The following is an 8,707-nucleotide window of genomic DNA, read 5'->3' as shown; positions in this document are numbered from 1 at the left end:
CGAACCCGGAAGTTGGGGTTTGGCGTTCGGCTTCGGGAGGCTGCTGGGAAGCCACCCGGCTGTTTTAAAAGGTGACAGCCAGGCGGCGGGGCTTCGCGGCGGTGGCAGGTTGGTAAAACGGAAAACGTTTGGGAGGCCGCTTTGGGTTTTTGGCTGGGAGGGAGGGCAGGAGGTCCGGCGCTGGGGAAGGGAGTCAGGAAGGTCCTCCTGCTCCCCCCCTCAGCGAAAAACACAAAGACGGTCTGCCGCCGCATGACAGGCAGGGCGAAGCAGCGTGGAGCAAAGGGAGTCTGAAACCGCCAGCGGCTTCAGCTTCCCATTGATCCATAGGCGGCAGCAGACCGCCTTTGTATTTTTGGCTGGGGGGGAAGCAGGAGGCACAGGATCGGGCGGGTGGCGGGCGAGGAGGTGCAACCGAGCAGGCCCGGCTCAGGCTCTGGCTCGGACGGGGCGGGCAGCGGCTGGGCACGGCGGCGAGGGTGCGTCCAACTCGGGGCTGGCGGCGCCTGACGCAGCGGGGAACATCAGCGTGGGAGGCAGGAGAGGACCAGGCAACCGGAGCAGCGTCGCCGCCGTTCCCGGCTTGGCTTCCCTCGCCGCCGCAGGCAACGCGCACTGCGATCTTCTGGGCCGGCCAGGCTCAGCGGATCAAGCCGAGCATCCCGGGCCAGGCGGCTGCCTTCTGTCACTGAGCCTCGCCGGCCCGGAAGATTGCAGCACGCGGCTTGGCTTCCCTCGCCGCCGGAGGCAACGCACGCTGCGATCTTCTGGGCCGGCCAGGCTCAGCGGATCAAGCCGAGCATCCCGGGTCAGGCAGCTGCCTTCCATCACTGAGCCTCGCCGGCCCGGAAGATCGCAACACGCGGCTTGGCTTCCCTCGCCGCCGCAGGCAATGCGCGCTGCGATCTTCCGGGCCGGCCAGGCTCAGCAGATCAAGCCAAGCATCCCGGGCCAGGCGGCTGCCTTCCGTCACTGAACCTCGCCGGCCCGGAAGATCGCAGCGCGCGTTGCCTGCAGCGGCGAGGGAAGCCGAGCCAGGAACGGCGGCGATGCCACTCCCGGCTTGGCTTCCCTCGCCGCCACAGGCAACGTGCGCTGTGATCTTCCGGGCCGGCCAGGCTCAGCGGATCAAGCCGAGCATCCCGGGCCAGGAGGCTGCCTTCCGTCACTGAGCCTCGCCGGCCCGGAAGATCGCATGTGTGGAAGAGGTCCGCGGGAGAACTGGGGGAACACCAGCCCACGCCTGCTGCTTGCTCTCCCGGAAAGACCCCAGCCCACACTTTCGGAAGCTTCCCAGCCGGGTCCCTTCCATGGGGCAGTGGCCACGGCTTCCCCCAGTTCTCCTGCTGACCCTTTTCACACACGCACACCATCCCCAGCCTCCGCGCCGCCGGTTGGCTGTCATCTTCTAAAGAAGCAAGAAGAGGAGAAGGAGCTGGGCGCCGGTGGTAGTGGAGGAAGGCGCCCGGCTCCTCCTCCTCTTCTTGCTTCTTTAAAAGATGACAGCCGGCCGGCGGCGCGGAGAATGTGGCCCAGAGGCTGGGAGGGAGGCGGAATACAGGAGGAGGAGGAGGAGGGAAGCCAGGAGGGAGAGAGGGAAGGAGGGAGGGAGGAAATCAGAGAAGACACACGTACAAACCGCCCGTGCATTTCCCTCCCTTCCCTTCCAGTCATTGCAAGCCGGACAGTAACTGTTGATTTTTCCATTAATCCACCCACGAGGCTCCCTCCGGGCAGCCTGCGCTGTCTCCCCTGTCTCCCCCCCTCCTCCCACACCCGAACAAGATCCGAATGCCGGCGGAAATGAGGCAAAAGGGGTGAATTTGGGGCTTGCACGCATTAATCGCTTTTCCATTGATTCCTATGGGAAACTTTGTTTCGTCTTACGAACTTTTCACCTTACAAACCTCCTCCTGGCATCAATTAAGTTCGTATCATGAGGTATTTCTGTACTTGCGGACATAACTGGTAAGACTCCCAAGAAATGATTGATCATACAGATGAAATCTATCAAATCTCAACATCTTATGCAACGTGCCACAGACTTCCAAGGGAAGTTCATATAAGATTTCTCAAACGAAACACCTGAGACGAGGTATATAATATGTCTAAAGAAAATAAGGTATCTTATAAAGGAAGAGAAATTGTTGTTCTTCGACAAATACCAAGGCGTGTCAGAGACAAAAGAAAGCCGTATCAGATGATAGTCAACAAATTAAATAAGAACAATATTCCATTCAGATGGCTTATTTCTGAAGGCATAATGGTGACTCTGATAGATAGAAAACACAAAATCACATCACCAGAAGAAGCAAAGGAATTCTATGACCAAATGTTCAAAACAACAGAAGACATAAGATCAAGAGAAGACGATAATAGAGATAAACGTATCTCTGAAGAGCTTAGCTCAGAGGACAATTTATTAGATAAGGACCCCCAATTAAAACAACTGGACCATGAGTATGCAAGAAGAGGACCAACAACCCGAGCAAATGCAGAAGCCCAAAGAGAGAAAGGGAAGGAAGTCGTACACTAACTCATCACAAAATCAGATCGTACTATTTTCTACTAACATCAATGGTTTAAATTCGCAGAAAAAGAGAATTAAAATTTTCCACAAACTAATCAATTACCGGTATAACAATGTTTCCAAGAAGCACACATTTTAAAAGATGAGGTGAATTTACTATATTTTCCAAGTATTGGAGAACTATTTACCGCATTGGCCGCGGTCAGAAAAAGAGGCATAGCTATATATGTTACAAAGACCTTTTTTCCAAAATTTATATATGCTGATCAAACTGGTCAAACACTTATAGTGCAATTAGATTTAAGATATAAGAAAATTAACATTATAGGAATATATGCCCCTTCCACCAACCAATCTATTTTCTTTAAAAATCTCTATTAAAAATTTTTAGAATTGGATATAACAAATTTTATTATAATTAGAGACTTTAATGCCATCTCAAACAGAATTAAGGACTATAAAGGCACTTCCAAACACAAATTAAAGAAGATACTCCCATCCACATTTGACTCTTTAGCCTACGAATTTGCACTAAAAGATATTTGGAGATACTGCCATCCCGACTCTAAACAATACACTTTCTTTTCCCCACCACACAAATCTTTCTCACATATCGATATTGCTTGGTCCAATATAGAAATTTTAAATGAAACTATAGACATACAAATACAGAGCGCTACCTGGGTAGACCATAAGCCTCTACTAATAATTTTCAGAAAACTAAAAAACAACCAATCACAAAGATGGTCCATGTACTCATCAATTATTATCCAACAACAATTCCAAGAAAAAATACAACGTGAACTAACTACTTTCTTTGAATGCAATTGTAATGGTGAAACCTCACAACAAGTTGTATGGGATACTACCAAAGCCTTTATTCGAGGAATCTATGTATCTTACTCATCAAAGAAAAGAAAAGAAAAACAAGAGAACTTACAAAAACTAAATATATCTTTAGAACATGTGGAAAGGGCTTTGCGAATGGACCCTCAAAATACCTCAACACTGGCAGAAATAAAAACCATAAAACATCAAATGAATTTAATAACACAACACCAACTTTCCCATAAATTAAAAGTGGCAAAACAAAGTCTATTTTGAATCCACCAACAAACCAGGTCGATGGTTAGCTTCCAAACTAGCTCACCAAAAATTAGATAAGAACATCGAAACATTATATGACAACTTTGGACACTTGGAATCTACAAATACTGATAAAAGACAATACATGACTCCTATGAACAACTGTACAACACCGTAGGAATAGATAATAAAACAATACTAAACTACTTACAACAAAATGAAAAATTACTAATAAAAGATGAACAAAGACTTTGGAACGTGCCGAATTTATTTATTTATTTATTTATTGATTGATTGATTGATTGATTGTTAGAGTTGAAAGGGACCATGCAGGTCATCAAGTCCAACCCCCTGCCTGAGCAGGAATCCTAAAGCACCCCAGCCAAGTGGCAGTCCAATCTCCTCTTGAAAGTGTCCAGAGTTGGGGAGTTCACAACCTCCGCAGGCAGGTTGTTCCACTGGTTGATCACTATGACGGTCTTCCTTACTTCTAGGTTGAATCTCTCCTTGGTCAGCTTCCAGCCGTTGTTCCTTATCCGGCCCTCTGGTGCTCTGGAGAATAGAGTGGCCCCCTCCTCTCTGTGGCAACCCCTCATATACCTGTATACAGCTATCATGTCCCCTCTGGCCCTCCTTTTCTCTAGGCTATCCATGCCCAGTTCCCGCAATCTCTCTTCGTAAGTCTTGGTTTCAAGTCCCCTAATCATTTTGTTTGCTCTTTTCTGCACCTTGTCCAGAGTTTCAATGTCTCTTTTGAAGTGTGGTGACCAGAACTGGATGCAGTACTCCAGATGTGGTCTGACCAGGGTGTAGTAGAGTGGTACTAATTAATACTTCCCTGGTCTTGGAGTGTATCCCCCTGTTGATGCAGCTTAGGATAGTGTTGGCTTTTTTGGCCACTGCTGCACATTGCTGGCTCATGTTTAGTTGATTATCCACCAAGACTCCAAGATCTCTTTCACAGTCACTACTGCTAAGTGGGGTTTCTACCAGGCTGTATGTGTGTCTAGTTTTTTTTTACCAAGGTGAAGGACTTTGCTCTTGTCGATGTGGAACATCATGTTGTTAGTGTGGCCCCATAGTGTTAATCTGTCTAGATCTTTCTGTATTTTGAGCCTGTCCTCTAGGGTGTTGGCTACCCCTGCCAGTTTGGTGTCATCTGCGAATTTGATTAGTTCCCATTCTACTTCCCCATCCAGGTCATTGATGAAAATATTGAAGAGTACAGGGCCCAGGATGGAATCCTGTGGTATCCCACTGCCTACCTTCTCCCATGTGGATTTGGAACCGTTGAGGACAACTCGTTGTGTGCGGTTGGACAGCCAACTGTTTATCCATCTGCATGTGTTATAACCTACCTCGTTTTTTTCTAATTTGTGGATTAGGAGGTTGTGGTCAACTTTATCAAAAGCTTTTCTGAAGTCCAAGTATATGAGGTCAACTGTGTTGTGTTGGTCCACTGATTTGGTTATGGTGTTGAAAAATGATATGAGGTTGGTTTGGTATGATTTGTTTCTGACAAATCCATGCTGGCTGTTGGGTATAATGTTGTTTGTTTTTAGGTAGTGGCAAAGTTGTTTTTTAATTATTTTTTCCAGTATTTTTCCAGGTATAGAAGTCAGACTGATTGGTCTGTAGTTGCCTGTGTCAGTCTTTTTACCTTTTTTGTGGATGGGGACTATGTCAGCTCATTTCCAGTCTTCCAGAAGGTCTCCAGTGGTCCAGGATTTTTGATAAATGAGGAGAAATGGTTCCGCGATGATGTCTGCCAGTTCTTTTAGGACTCTGGGGTGAAGTCCGTATGGCCCTGGTGATTTATACTCGTTGAGCTCCCACAAGTAGTCCCTTATTGTGTTTTTGTCTATGTTGAGTTTAGTTCCGGGGCTATTTGTTGCAGACCTGCAGGTTGGTTGGTAGGTGGTCCCATTTTGTGTGAATACTGATGCAAAGTAGGTGTTGAGCAGCTGTGCTTTGTCTCTGTTGTCTGTGATTTACATTACTAAATTGCTATTGCAAAACAAAAAAACCCAATAAAACTCCCAGTCCTGATGGAATTCACGCCAAATTCTATAAACAGCATAAAGATATATTGCAATCCATAATGTTACATATTTACAATGATGCATTGTTACACGCCAAATTACCTAAATCTTGGTCGGAAGCGTACATAACGTTAATTCCGAAAGATAACCAGAATAGGGAACATCTCGAAAATTATAGACCAATATCATTGCTCAATACTGATTATAAAATCTTTACTTCAATAATTGCAGACCATTTTAAGAAAAGATTAAACACTATAATTCACTCATATCAAAATGGATTTTTGCCCTCAAGAAACATAACAAATAATACAAGAATAATATTAAACACCCTTGAATATTACGATAAAAACTTCAATAAACCAGCAGCTTTAATATTTATGGATTTAAGGAAGGCATTTGACAGTTTACTATGGGAATATTTTATTACACAAATTGAATATATGGACTTTGGTGAAAATTTCCTTAATTTAATTAAAACTATTTATTCGCAACAATCTGCAAAAATTCTTTTCAACAATAAGATTACTGAAAAAATACCAATAACAAAAGGGGTACGTCAAGGATGTCCCCTAGCTCCATTGATTTTTATTTTGGCCATTGAAACCCTCTTAAATAACATAAGAAACAATTTAATCCAGGGTATCAACATTAAAAAAGAACAATTGAAACTACAAGCCTTCACAGACGATGTTGTCTTCATTATACAGGATCCAATAGAAACGGCTCGGATTTTACTAAAGGAAATATATACATTTGGTGAAGTAACTGGGTTAAAAATCAATAAGACAAAGACTCAATTTCTAACTAAAAACATGTCCCCAAAACAAATTATAATGTTGGAGGATTCGATCAACATAAAGACAGTTAAAAAGATCAAATACTTGGGAATATGGATGACGTCAAATTATACCACCATTAAAAAAAGATAATTATGATCAATTACTTAAAGAGGTACAAAAGGATCTACTAAGATGGTCAAATTTGAAACTCTCCCTGATGGGGAAAATATTCGCTATTAAATGCAACATCCTACCAAGATTTTTATACCTCTACCAAGTTGCACCAATAAATTTGAACAAATCCTTCTTTGAAACTTTGCACAGAAAAATTTGGAAATTTATCTGGTCAAAAAAAAAAGGGCAGAATTAAACTTCAGGACCACAGAAATAGAGGTGGTCTAGGACTACCCAATTTTCAATTATATCACCAAGCTGCAATTTTGACTATGTTAAAAGAATGGGGGACTCTTAAGAACTTAAGACTGCTAACACTTGAGGGTTTCGACCTTCAATCTGGATGGCACTCGTTCTTAATGATAGACTCCCAAAAAATACCTAATTATTTTAAACAACATTACCTACGCAAAACTTTGATAACGACATGGCAAACTATTAAAAAAAAATTACCACTCCGTACCCAAATGGATAGCCCCTAATGAATTAATTATATATCCCAACCTTTTTTCATATTCCAGATCGCTAACATACCAACAACTATTAGATGAAAACAATATCTTGTTAACAAGACAACAACTACAAGATATAGGGATAAATTTGGACTGGTTTACTTATTCACAAATCAATTTCAAATACAATGACCACAAAAAAAGACTCGGTTTCCAAAAATATAATACAATAGACCTAATTTTCTTCGGCCCAAAGGCAAAAATGATATCTAAATTATACAATTACTTATTAGCCCAAGATAATTGTGAAGAACAAGTTAAAGGCTGCATGATTGCTTGGTGCCAGAATTTTGGCTACACGATCAATCTAGTAGAATGGGAGAAAATATGGAGCACCAACTATAAAATAACACAAGCAATGTCCTATAAAGAAAACCAACTAAAAATGTTTTACCAATGGCACTTACCTCCGGCAAGTTTATCAAAAATGTTTTCGAATGTATCATCCTAATGTTGGAAATGTAAAGCAAAACCAGGGACATATTGCCACCTATGGTAGACCTGTACCTATGCTAAAAAATTCTGGAAGGATATTAAAGCTCTAATGGACCAAGTCACATCGATTGGTGTAACACCCAAACCGGAGTTATTTCTACTAGGAATATTTAGACAAAAATTCAAGCGTCAAGAAAAATATCTTATATTACAAATTCTAGGAGCTGCCAGAATCACATATGCCCAAACTTGGAAGCAGGGAATAATCCCCTCGACTCTAACAGTTATTACTAAAATTATGGAATGTGCCGAGATGACCAAAATTACTATGGAAATTCAAGACAAAAAAAATATCTGATTTTTATAAAATATGGGATAAGTGGAATCAATGGATTGCAGCAAAAAATACTAATCCTTTACCTGTTAAGATTAGTAAATTCACCCAATCTTTTACCACTCTAAACGAAAATATTAGATACTATTATAAATAATTCAAATACCGACAATAACCAACTCAACTTTAAAGATAAAATATTTGTACCATAATGCTTTACTTCTCTAACTACTTCTATCTTAACTTATTTTTATATTAACTTTTTATATATTTTTTACTATCTACACCTACTACTCCAACGCACTATTATGTCGCATATCCTAAAATAAGTCTGTGATCATGCAGATTCTCTTTATCCTCTTTCTTTTTTTTCTACACTTGTCTTTTTCTATTCTAAACTTCCTTTTTAATTCCCCATTTCTTTTCTTTTTTTTCACGGTCTATTATAATGGTGGTCTACTTACTAGTTAGTTACTTACTAGTTAGTATATACTATATGCATATACTTTATATCTCTTGCAAATACACTTTGTATCTGTTGCTATGAAATGTAATTCTTTTTGCAAGATATTTACTTATATCATTCATAATTTTCTATACATTTCAGAATTACTTTTACAATGATGTAATCACCTGCCTACCATCCTTACTTCTTTTGACCCATACCCCCTTCCCTTTTCATCCCTTATTTTTTTTTCAAAAAAGATAGATAGACAGACAGACAGACAGACAGACAGTAGATAGATAGATAGATAGACAGACAGACAGACAGAAGATAGATAGATAGATAGATAGATAGATAGATAGATAGA

This window comes from Erythrolamprus reginae, chromosome Z, assembly GCF_031021105.1.
Source record: "Erythrolamprus reginae isolate rEryReg1 chromosome Z, rEryReg1.hap1, whole genome shotgun sequence".
In the NCBI taxonomy this organism is placed as follows: domain Eukaryota; kingdom Metazoa; phylum Chordata; class Lepidosauria; order Squamata; family Dipsadidae; genus Erythrolamprus; species Erythrolamprus reginae.
This window is presented reverse-complemented; position numbering follows the sequence as displayed.